Genomic DNA, 13,042 nt, shown 5'->3' with positions numbered 1-13,042 from the left:
GATGCTGACAAATCTGGAATCACAGGTAAAATAAACAGTGCCCCTTTCAAATATTGCAGGGTGACTTGTCTGGGATTGACCACCATGGGGAGCCAAGACCTCAATATCAAACAGGTTCACCATGAGCAGAGGCAATGTAAGTTTCCCTACAATGCCCCTCAGCAACCTAGACCTGGAGGAAATGGAGCCCACTCGCTAGAGCCCTCGGCCTCTCATGCTTGTTGACTGTCCAGTAGACGCCTTCCCTTCCCCACCTTGTTTCTATTTTAACCCCCAAGGCATTCAAGATCCCATGGCAAACTGTGGGGAAGAGAGATGAAGCTTCAGAAGCCAGCTCAATCTAATGGCAAAACAGGCTTTCAGCCACAGACAGACCCCCGTCAGGAGTGGTGCAGAGCAGTACACCCCTGGGGGAGCTCAGGCAGGGATTGAGATTCAGGATAGTCTTTTGGCTGGTGCAAACTGCTTCCCCAGTGTGCCCAGTTGTCTCCAGAGGCTGCTGCAGAGGGGGAAGGGCCATGCTTACCTTGTCCCCACCCTTTTTGTGGCAAATTGTGCTCCATGGTATGTAGATGACATGCAGGGGCTGTTGCTGTTCCCATCTCCTGCTGGTAATAACTCACTTTAAGTGAAAAGAAAAGGAGTACTTGTGGCACTTAGAGACTAACCAATTTATTTGAGCATAAGCTTTCGTGAGCTACAGCTTACCTGTCACCTTAAGTGATCACTCTCTTTACAGTGTGTATGGTAACACCCATTGTTTCATGTTATCTATGTATATAAATCTCCCCACTGTATTTTCCACTGAATGCATCCGATGAAGTGAGCTGTAGCTCACGAAAGCTTATGCTCAAATAAATGTATTAGTCTCTAAGGTGCCATGAGTACTCCTTTTCTTTTTACAGAGAGGGAGTTCCTCAACCCCTGGACAAGGATCAGAGACAACCTAGTCCACCACTACCGTTGGCCCAATCTAGGCTGCCTTACACTCTGGGGTAGTTCAGACCCAGACTGGAATTGTGTGTGGGGCATATACCATGAGTTGCATTTTGAATTTCAAATTCAGAAAAAGTGAAAAGCTCACTCAACTCAGCCAAAGCATGTGGGTTTCATGTCAGTTGGGAGCCACAAGTTTGGGGAGATTTCAGTGCCAAACCAAAGATCTGGGCTTTGAAACCAGGCCCAGGTTTGATCACAGGGTCTGACCAACTGGGTCTGAATTTTGTGTTAGTGATAGCTGGACAGTTTCCCCTGGTTTGAGGCTGTGTAATAAATACAAAAATAAATACCTAGCTCTTCTATAGCACTTTTCATCAATAGATCACACAGTGCTTTATAAAGGAACTCAGTATCATTACAGCCATTTCACAGATGGGAAAACTGAGCCACAGAGAGTTGAAGTGATTTGCCCAATGTTACCCTGCAGGCCAGTGGCAGAGCTGGCAACAGAATCCAGGTCTCCCAAGTCCTAGTCCAGTGCTCTGTTCCCTAAGCCCCACGGCTTCCCATCCGTGAACATTTTGCACAGCTCCAGTGCAGTTCACCTTTGAAAACACAAATACATGGGGGTCTTGACTCCAGCTGTCACTGTTCTTTAGTGAGCTCATAAGCATCTTGCTGCACAGTGCAAACCAACATTCCAGACCCAACTGGAGTGCTGGGCCTGCCTGCCTAGTCATTTGGGTTTCGCCAATGAAATTGCCATTGACAGCACACATGCAAACTGTCAAATAGCAGGTTACAGAAAAACAACAGAAAGGGAGGAAGAGAGAGACAGAGAGATTTGTCTTAGCAGGAGTAACCGTTTGTGCCAGAGCCTGCAGCTTTCCAGTTATCCCTCCTCTGTCATTTACAGAGCTCCAGACTGAAAGCATGACAGCCAAGGAGTCTGCTGAGTGCTAAGTATGCTAGGGGAAAAAGCCTCCCACCCCAAAGGCAAAATTGGTAACACAGTGAATAAAAGATTTGGAAATTCTCTGCTCCGCTAGAGTCTATGTTCCAAGTGGTAACATGACAGAGATTAGAACATCGTGCTGACTGCCTGCAAACCTAGGCCTGCTGGCTGAGATCAACAACACAAGGGCCACCGTGGTGCTGCATTTGGTTAGCGATGGGGACAGCTGTCCAGGAGCAAGTAAACCGAGGCACAGCATTTGCACCACAAAGGCCTCTGAACTGCCATCTGATGGTAACTATTACTGCCTTAAGTCTTCCATACCTGGCCCCATAACCTACTACCAAGCCCATGCCTCAAGGCATTGTTTATAGTCTTACAAGCAACATACAGGACAATCCTGCTGCCATAGAGTTTTCCCAATAGTTTCAGTGACAACAGGTTTCAGCCCACAGCTAGGAATAAGGGGATGAAATGAAAAAGAAATTCAAACTAAATGTTGGCAGTAACACCATAACTGTGAGATCAGTTAGACTGGGGAATAGTCTCCCAGGCAGACTGGGGAAAGCTGCATTGCCGATACACTACGGGGATAATTCTGCATTGGCCAGATCCATCTCTGGTGTGACTCTGAGGACAACTTGGATGAGCTTAGCCCAGTGTGAATCTTTCTTACTGCTAATTTATTTGATTCTATGATTCAGTAATCACCCATTTGTCCAATGAAGCTACTTTTAATTCTGATGTATACTCTCCCTCCCAAAATACAGTTCTCCTAAAATTATTTGCCAGTTGTTTAAATATGACATTTGCTCTTCAGGACAAACTGTGCACTCATTCCAAAATAAACTGAGAAAGGACTATATCATCCAATAGCAAAGGAGATCATTTAAAAAAAGGAAACACATACACAAGCCGTGTCCGATCCAAATGATAATGCTTTACAATAACAATGTCAGGGAAAATTCTGTTTGCCTGGCATTAAACTGTGAATTACAGGAATTTTAAGATCAGTGCATTGTTTCCTGATTATTTTCCACCACTGGAATCCAAGTGATTTCAAGTCAGTCCAAGTTTTTAAACAGAGGAGAGAAGTTTTTCTCTCTACAAATAGTTTTTGTTTTATTATTATTATGTCTGGCTTGAGTACAGAAGAAGGAACAGAGAGTCCTCTATCTATATATGGTACACAATTATAGCATTATCACATAACAAGTTTCCAGACTTCCATCATTTTCTTTTAAAACAAGATATTTTGACTGAGTGCTAGGGATGTAATTGGAATTTAAATTAAATATATTTAAAGACCTGTTTAGTGAATCAATGACAAAAACAGAAAGACATTTGGTAAGAGACAATGTCTTCAGTCGCAACAAGATTCTTTCTATGAGATATTATGATATTATGACAGGTTTCAGAGTAGCAGCCGTGTTAGTCTGTATTCGCAAAAAGAAAAGGAGTACTTGTGGCACCTTAGAGACTAACCAATTTATTTGAGCATAAGCTTTTGTGAGCTTTTGAATGCATCTGATGAAGTGAGCTGTAGCTCACGAAAGCTTATGTTCAAATAAATTGGTTAGTCTCTAAGGTGCCACAAGTACTCCTTTTCTTTTTATGATATTATGGCCAATTTCCACAATGATGCAATCTTTGAAAAACAAGAAACTCTGTACTGAGGGTGAAATTCACCAAGTCTGTGCAGAGAGCCAGCATGAGACTCCTCTGCCCCACTTTAAACCATAAGTGAGAATTAATTAGCACCTAGGCCTTGCGCAGGCCCCCTGACCTGGGGAGGAATTTCACACTGAAAGAAATGACCAGATCCCCAACATACACCAGGTCTGAGAAAGTCCCTTGCATGTATCTTAGGCCCAGTTCACACACACACAAACCTGCCTCAGTTTAAGGCTATGTCTGTACTACATTTACAGCAGCACAGCTTAATAACTTAATAATGCGGCTTAATAACTCCTACCTTCGCGAGAGTCGGTAGCTATGCCGGCGGGAGAAACTCTCCTGCCGACACAGTGCTGTCCACACTGACGCTTAGGTCGGTGTCATTTATGTCGCTCAATGGTGTGGATTATTCATATCCCTGAGCAATGTAAATTGTGTCGAAGTGATTTGTAATGTAGATATAGCATAACTAAAGGTGCATTTTTAACACTGGTTTAATTACATCTTACTGATTTACCCCTTGCTTATAGCTGTTTATGGCTTATAGCTCTCTCCTGGCGACAAAAGGGCAGCTAAATTGCGCGCCTTACAATGGCACGGCTGCAGTCACACAGCCGCACCGTTTTAAGATGTGCAATGTAGACATGGCCTAATAGAACTGTGTACATACTGGGACTGCACTGGGTTCATTATTTCAGTGCACGTTTGTGTGCAGACCAGCTTCTGGTGCAGCTTCTGTGTTTAGACAAGGCCTTTAAAAGGGATTTTCTAGCATCAGCTCAGATGATCCTTCCAAATCTTCTGTTTGACACAGTGAGCAGGGTTAATACCGTCCATTGTTCCCTACTTTAGTATGTCACTTCATGGATTTTTTAGCTAAGGCAGTGTTGCAACTCTTGTGATTTTACTGAAAGTCTTATGGCATGTGGTGGTTTTATTTAAAGCCCCAGTTCCTGGAGACAAATTACTAGGTGAGAATCTCAGCTTTCATTTTAAGAAGTTTCAAGCCCTCCTGGTTGCAGAGAAAAGTGTGAAAGTGTGACCTAAGATTAAAACTCAATTAAAAAGACCATTTTTACCTGTTTTAGGGTTTTATTCTTCTGCTAACAGTGTAGTTTCTGTCTGAGTGCCTTCCACGTACTGTAAACTCAATAGCAATAGCAGAGACCGTAATGGATTTAATGGAGTCTCTGGCACGTCTAAGATCAAAACTCTACTTGGTGAAGGGTTTGTTCTTTTTAAAGAGGATTAATTTCCCCTTTTTTGGCTTGCAGAAGTTTAGGGGAAAAAGTGGGTGTCACCTTTAAGGCAATCTAAGTTTTTGGGGAATCTGACTCATGATTTTTGAGCACTTGGGAGAGGCAAATGCTGGAACAGGCAGTTTAAAACTGTTTCTTTCATAAGTCCTCTCTGCCATTGCATTCTACAGAAGCTGTATTTATGGCAAGCAGCTGCAGTATTTATTTATCTGCCTTTTACCATGATGGATAACAAGCTCGAGCAAAATCTTAGTAAATTGAAAAGATGACAGTAAGTACAACAGGAATGTTATTCCATATTCCAGTAAAAATACCTAAAAAGTAATATAAATCAGTAAACATTACTTACAGATTTATAAACACCCATCAAAATGATTTCACGGAGTAAACTAGAGAGACATCTGGTACAATCTGTTTAGAACAAATATTACAGGTTCTTCCCACACTAAGGAGCCAATTAATAATAATCCAGTTTTGCAGTTACATTGCTTTTTTCTCCACAGATCTGAGGGCACTTTACAGAGAATGTGTGGAGAACTATTGCTCCGCATTTTACAAGTAGGATAACCAAGTCATAGAGAGGTACAGTAGCTTATACAAGGCCACATGGCAAGCGGAGCTGAGTGTAGAAATCAGTCTTCTCTTGTGCTCCATGCACTAGACCGCCCCTGACTTGCTTCAGCTACCAATCGAGGCACCATTTACTGCTAAGAGAATATGAAATTCAAATGTTAGCAGGTAATAAACTAGATTTTCCAAATGGTTCATGCCACAGGTAGATGCTGTCCAGACTTTTGGACTATTAGAGAGATATGGTCTATGGGCCTGAACGCTTTCAAGTTCTAATCATGGTTCTGACACTGACTCCATCTACTGCCTTGGGCAAGTCAGTTAATCCCTGTGACTCAGTTTCCACATCTGTAAAATGGGGGATAATAATAGTGACCGGCCTCACAGTGGCTATTGTGAGATTAGATTTGGTTAGTAAAGTGCTTTGAAGAGATACAGTTCTAAATAGTAGTAATCTAAAACAACAGCAGATTCCTTCTGCTCCACAAGGAGTCAGGAATAAACTATTCATTTATTCCAAAAATGGCAATGCATCCTACTTCAGATGCAAAACTTCTTATACGTGCAGGCATATCCTACATATCCTTTAGGTGCTCTGCCTTCCAGGACAGAGAGGGGCAGGGATGCTGATGGAGATGGATACAGGCAGCACTGACTGTGACCAGGCTACAGAATGCTATGAAGCTTTGGCATCAACCCCATGCAATTAATATTTCTATTTTCATCACACAGGAAAAGAGAAACAGATGTTTAGGATGGCACGAACCTAGACTCTTCCCATAATTCACAGCCCAACCCGTTTACTGTAGCAGTTCACACCCACAAATATTCTAAGGCTGTAAGTACAGATCTACTCTTGCTTTATAGCCCCCAGATGAGGTATTTTGAAAGAAATAAAGAAAGGATTTTAATTTATAAATAAAATTCACACATATACATAGACACAATGAAAAATCTTAAACATGCAAGAGCATAACTTTTCCCCTGTGCAATATTGCACAATCTCCTGCACATCAGTGAAGCCAATGGGGTTTTTTCCTGCATGCCGACTGCAAGACAGACATGTCAGCACAGTTCCTCCTCCTATCTCCTGAAGGCAGTGGTTTCATTGCTATCACCAGGTGAGGCAGGAGTTGTCTTGATAAATATGCATTTGTGACTGCATAAGAGAGCAAACAGAAAAGCGGAGCCGGCATAATGCTGTGTAAATAACTTCTGCCCTCCAGGTACAGTAACCAAGGCACCTTTCACTATTAAAAAAAATCAATTATATTTAGGTTGAATACATAATGTTACTCTTAAAGCTATAAAGAAAAAGGAGACTTGTTCCTTCTGACTCCAGTCCCCTTCTAGAACTGCACACAGCCCCCCATTCAGTCCCAGCATACCCCCATTAGACACAGGGAACTGGGGTTTAAACTGTACAAAAGAGGCTTTGAGATTATAAAAACACATTTTACCCCCAAGAAACACACTGGTACAATGAGTTTCCTCTCAATACAGACAGTCACATGCACAGACCAGCCTTTAGCATATATTAGTATTTGCACAACATGTTCTACACAGTCAGAGAGACAGTTCCTGCCCCAAAGAGCTTGCAGACCGGAACACAGACCCTCAGAAGGCAGGGCACTCTAGGAAGCAGGTGGGGGGAGACGTTACATGTCAGGCCCTCCTCAGGCGGGCCCCTCATGGCTGCAAGGCACCCCGCAGAGGCCCAGCCTCAGTTTCCTTCCCTCTCAGGGTGACTCTAAACTCTCTCTTGGGCTAAGGGTCCCTTGTCACAGGCTAATTTATTATTACCCCTCTCAAAGGCACACTCTGAGGTTCCACAATGTAACTCTCGACACCTTAGTCTCTGACACCTTCTGTCACTCTCAACTCTTCTTCACACCACAATCTTCCTTCAAAACAAAGCAACAACCACCACCATCTCCCTTCCCTGAACTTAACAGAAGCCTCATGTCCCTCCTGACTTCTTTCCAAGCTTGTTCTTTCTCCTTGTATGGAACAGCAGAACTTTACCAGGCCTTCCTTCACCCCCACCACTCACCGACACTGGTAGGAAACATCCACTCTGCACATCCTCGGTTTTCTTCAGCCTGGGTTCTCTCCCTGCTCCCTCCCACTAGGGTCTGTGAAAAATCCCCTCCCCTGCCCTGGTCCTAGGCTCACTCAGGTTCCTTCCCCAGACCCTTCTCAAGAGACCCCCCCAACACACTGAAAGACTTGAGAGCAAAGCAGGTGTAGCTGTTGAGAAAAGCCCTACTCTCCCTCAGGTCTCATCCTCAGCCAGCCCTCAGGAAGGAGCAGTCAGTCTAAACCCCTCCCCAGTTACCCTCCTACCACTGGTCTTTCTTTGAGACCCACATCATGCCCAGGTTTGGTGGGGTGAAGCTAATTGAACAGGGCTGGCTGACACCTGGCTTCTGGGCCTTAAAGGAGAAGGCCACCTTGTCGTACCAGGGAGCTAGAGTGTAGTTTTTGGGTAGCCCTTTGACTAGCCTCTCGCTCCCATCATGTATCCACAACCTTCGCCAGGTATTAGCATGCCACAAACACCTTCCCACACCCCCTTGAAAAGTTTGGGGAGCCAGCATCCCCCCTCCCAAGTGATAAGCACCCCCAATCAAGACCCCAGTACGCCCTACCAAACCCTCTAAGAGTCCCTGTGATGAGCATATAATTGTCCCCCTATCACAGCACTGCTTACAGGTGGCTGCCTGGAGCCCAAGTACTTCTGTCTTTACACAGGGCCTCCAATCTGAGGTTGAGCCTGAAAACAAGGGTTGCCAAAATATGCTGCTATGGAAACCACCATGCCCTGAAGTCTAGGGACTGAGTCTCCGGATCTCTACTCACCCAGTACAAAGTGGAGGTGGAACATTTCCAAATCAGAACGGAAGCCCTTTACACCCGCTCTTGGACTGATATTGGGTGCAGGACAATAGAGAATCAAGCCCCTGGTTTGTGACAGGGGAGCACTCCAGATGCCAGGGACGCTCCGTGGCACCAATTCTGCCATCTGTTACGCCAGGCAGACCCACTTCATTCAAGAGGACTGTACAAGCATAAAGGTGAGTACAATCTGGACTTTGTCATCAACTAGATTAAGTAGGCAGGTCTAGATTTTGCCCTCTGCCACCCTGATATAAAATCAAGAATAACTCCACTGAAGTAACTCCAGATTTACACTGGTATAGCTGAGAAGAGACTCTGGCCCACACTGGTCACTAATTACATCACATGAAATAATCTCCCTTGCACTTCCACAGCTTAATACTCTGCCATTGCTCTCAGCAGCGAAGAGCTTGAGAATCAATTGGGCTCACTCGGAACTGCCGTATGTGTCATTTCAGGACAACACAATAAAATAGAGAACTGAACTGCTGATAGTGCCTGTCTGGAAGGAATTTAATATCAATCCAAGAGTCTCTTGGCAGAGTGTTCCTATTCACCTAATTTCATGTTCATTAATCGGACACATCACACTCCCTGCTAGGCACCCAACAAACTGCAATAAGTGTCAGGCAAGCTCAGAAAACTCAAGGAGAATATCTTTATAGAAGGGCTGTTCATCCACATCCTGCTTAACCCACCCAGATATTACTCCTACAGCCATTTGCTCCAGTCTGGATTATTAAACCAGATGGTACTTCTTATTTGCATCCATAACCAGAGTCCAATGGCATTTGCAGCAGGATGGTTCCCTTGGATTGTATTTAGGAGTCGAGTGCTTTGCAAATTTCAGTTTAAATCAAGTGAACACCATAATCAAAGCAATTTTAATGATCTCTTGCTAGGCCGGGAGAGGAGTGCCTCCGTGGCCTTGTGAAAGAGATAAAGCAGAACCTTACAAAGGAACATACATATAGTATCTCATGTATTCTTCAGTATCTCATGTATTCTTAGCAAGAAGAAAAGGCCCCTTTTTAAAAGCTCTCCCGCCTTTCACCTCTCTTGCAGTTCTGCACTCATAAAAAGGAACCCTTTGAAAAGTACTAGGTAGCTTTAAAACAATTTGAAAGGGATACAGCAGAAGCAGCTGGCAGGTGGTGTTTTCACTGGTTTGCTCGAGTTAGAAATTCACGCACACCCTGTCTGACCCGACAAACCTGCGATGGGCAAGTCTGGGGAAATGTTGGGAAGCCTTTACAACAGGCCAGAGGTGGATCAGTTTCAGGAATCCCTGGCACAGATGCATGTCTGGAGAAAAAGAAAGCAGCAATGCGGGGTGAGGGAGGGAAGTATGTTTGCAGCTGGCTTTTGCTGATTTGTGGCTGCTATCAACAAGCCTGTGTTGTGGAAAGGGCTCTCAGCAGCAATGCTCACTTAGCTGCCCTCTCATACAGTCTGTGATGAGTCTGGAATGACCAGACCAGACTTTCAGTACAAGAGAGGAATGCTTCAGAGGAAGGCAGAAGTCTTTCCAAGTGGCAGGGGCAGATTTAATGGCTCAGTAGCTTGGTAGGAGATCAGACAGTTTCGGTCATGGTTTCAAACTCATCACAAGTGACCCCAAAGCTAGGAATGACTGAAGGCCGCTTGGTGACTTGTGTGAAACGAGTTTGGTGAGTCTCAATCCAGTTCCTAGTAGCCAGGTATCATAACAGCCACCAGTACCACAAACTCTTGTTAGCAGGATCAGCAGAGGTACCAAGGATCGAATGGATCAGGATCAGTGATTCCTGCAACGCAGGAGTGAAGCACATTGACAGCAGCATAGAGGCAACCTTCTACTGCCACTGCACTTGTCCTGGGGCTAAGCAAAGGGCATTACCCTCTAGGGCCACCAATGCAACACCTTTCATTAGCACAAAACTCACTTAAAATCCTTTTCTAGTAAGCAGGACAGGTTGGGTCATAAGGGACCATTCTGATCATTTAATCTGACTTTCTGCATAAGCAGGCCAAAGAATTTCAATACATGACAGCAGCTGATCCTTCTCCAACACAATCTGTGAGCTGTCGGGAAGGGAGGGGCGGGGGACACAGACACTTAATGCTTTCAGTTTCAGCTATGCAGGCCTCTCTGTTTCACGATCATGCAACTGTAAGGCAGATATGTGTCTGACAGCGAGATAAGAGGGTCTGGTGAACCTGCTGGTTTATTAAATAAACCACAAAAGCCCACACATAGTTGGACTAAAGTCTCAAATTCTCATAGAATCTGATCCTCCTCTCCTGCATCACACCAGCCCTCGGGAACAGGCAAGCCCTGGTAGCACAAACACGCACATACTCACTCTCTCTCTCTCTCTTAGCAAAGAGCTGTGAAGTGAGTTAGCAGAGAGGAGACATTTATGCACAGGCAGATGTTCTGCTCTCCACACACTGGTGTTCAGGTCAATACTAGAATGCAGCTCTGGCGGGGATGTGAATTGAGACTCTGTTCAGCCTCTCTTGTGTTTACATAATTAGCATACTTCATTTGCAGCCACTGACCTCCTCTCATAATGTATAAAATTCTTGTCCTTTATCTGATCAAACAGTCCCCAACCATCCCTCACTCCTGTACACAATCAACAACAACAAAAAAACAGGAATGGTACCCAGGGAGCACTCCTGCCTCTGCCCCCTCCTCCCCATCACAGCAGAGACTTTCTCTCTTAAATAGAAAAACTTTGACCACTTTCTCTCCAACAGTTACACGGAATTAGAGCTAGATACTGCAGAGAGCCCCAAACAAAAATCTGGGAGTCCAACATCCCCAGCCTTTGCAGTGAATCCAAACCCAGATCTGTGCGTTTTTACAGTTGCTCCCCCTCTCCACAATGGGTCAAAGCAAGACTTTAGAGCTGAACACTATAGAACTTTGGACACGCTCAAGATCCACATCCAAACTTCACAACTTGAGCTCATCTCCAGTACACTAGAGTTCACCTATCCCTGCTTTTGTCATGTCTCCAACATCCTACTTGCATCCTTGGCACAGGAATGTAACTGGGAATTCCTTTGCCATGCTATATGACATGCTGTTCAAAGGCAAAAGGGACACGAAATGATGCTGGCATTTATTTCCAAGTCGAGTTTCATTTACTGCTCAATCACAGAGGTAGATTGGCTTGTTTGTTTGCTTTTACCTAGCTGCTATTTGTTCTTTTTATGATCAACTTTTCCCTTTGCAAGTCCACCTCCCATTAGACTCACAGACTTTGCATGAGCTCAGTGCTCCGAAGTGCCTGGGATTGTCATTTTGGAGATATGAGTGCACCAAATCTCCTTGTTGGAAAAAGTTGCCCAATAAAAAAAAAAACACCACCTGCCGATATTATTTTGGTCTATACACAAGTGCAGTCCCCATCCTTCCTATGTGGCTAGAAAAGTTTGAAGCCTAGGGCTGACCCCAATCCAAAGCTTAACACATTTTCCTAGCATATACAAATATACAAAGGAAAAGCATATACAAACATAAATTTAGCACCCAAACTGGATGCTTTTCCATGCTATTTTCCTTAGGTAACAGCAGAGGCCAACAGAATTAGCGAGTTCTGTTGCAACTGTAAAGCTATTGCAACTGTGTCGATATTCCTGCCGCAGCTTGTTAGAAGTTTTGAACTAACCTCTCAGACCAGAGAACTGAAGAAGTGTTAGAAGTACAAAGAAAAGAATCTAGGCTTGGGGAGAGGAGACAGGGGAGAAAAATAAAGAACACACCTTTATCTCTTTTCTCTGGACTGTGCAGAGTCAGTTCTGTTCCAGCCTCTTTGCATTGTGTATCCGGAGTCTTTCATATGTATAACAAACAAAAAATTCAGCACAATCTGAAGTTAAAGGCTCCTCCCCTGCATTTTACATGGTAAAGGCTCTCAGCTCACTGATCACAAAGCAACTCTTACAGTCCTTGTTCAAACAGTTCAGCTCCAGGGTAACAAGTTCAGAGTGGGAGGAGGCAAAGGGAAGCAGAGGGTGGTAACAGTCTTGGACAGACGTTAAGCCCCTTTTTTATCAGGGGAACCTGTTCTTCAGGTTGGAAATTGAAACATCTGTTTGTTGCCATGTTTGAATATTACACTCCAAGCCTCTTCCACATTAACAAGCCCATGGAGATAAAACCATATTTAATAATGCACACTCACGCAATACATGGGAGAACAAGTTAATCATTAGCGTATACTGCATTTGTTTTACATTTCAGACTTCCTTGTTTAGTTGCTAGTGGAATAAATCCCTTATCATGTCTGTTGTAGGCAATAGTGGCGAACAGGATGCTAGATTTCAATAGTGATCAGGTCTGCAAAGAGTTTCAGTCTTGCAAAATTCTGAGTCCTATACTCAAGCCAGTGTAGCAGAAGTTTAGAAGGTCTAAATAGTTTTCTGATCAATATTTGCAATTACAGAGTAAGTGCAAAGGGAGGGGTAAAAAAATCACTCTTATGCTTCCGGGCATAAAATGATCACCTTGCAGGTCAGGAAGGAACTGTTCCTCCCACCACACATAATACAGAACAATTAGCCAGGTGCATTCAAGGGGTTTTCACTTTCCACTGCAGAATCAGACAATCTTCACTGCTGGAGGGAGGATACATGATGGGCTACAGCTATGATCTGCTGTGGCAATTTCAATTATCTAATATTCAGAATAGCCAGCGATTAGCAGTTGATGTTTGGAATGTACTAGGAGCTAGTCTACACTACCGTG

The 13,042-nt window shown here is 44.1% G+C and overlaps 1 protein-coding gene across 1 annotated transcript in view; it reads right to left on the bottom strand.

The window, feature by feature from the left end:
• The window catches only part of PLCH2 (phospholipase C eta 2), a 316,564-nt gene extending 304,293 nt beyond the window's left edge, over nt 1-12,271 (bottom strand). The window contains exon 1 of the mRNA XM_048824566.2: nt 12,058-12,271. The gene's annotated coding sequence lies outside the window, so the exon portion shown is untranslated. The remainder of the gene's footprint in view (nt 1-12,057) is intronic.
• Nucleotides 12,272-13,042: the final 771 nt, after the last annotated feature.

The sequence above is a fragment of the Caretta caretta genome, chromosome 18 (assembly GCF_965140235.1).
Source record: "Caretta caretta isolate rCarCar2 chromosome 18, rCarCar1.hap1, whole genome shotgun sequence".
NCBI lineage: Eukaryota > Metazoa > Chordata > Testudines > Cheloniidae > Caretta > Caretta caretta.
Note: the sequence above shows the minus strand (reverse complement) of the source record. Positions and strands in the feature narration are given on the sequence as shown.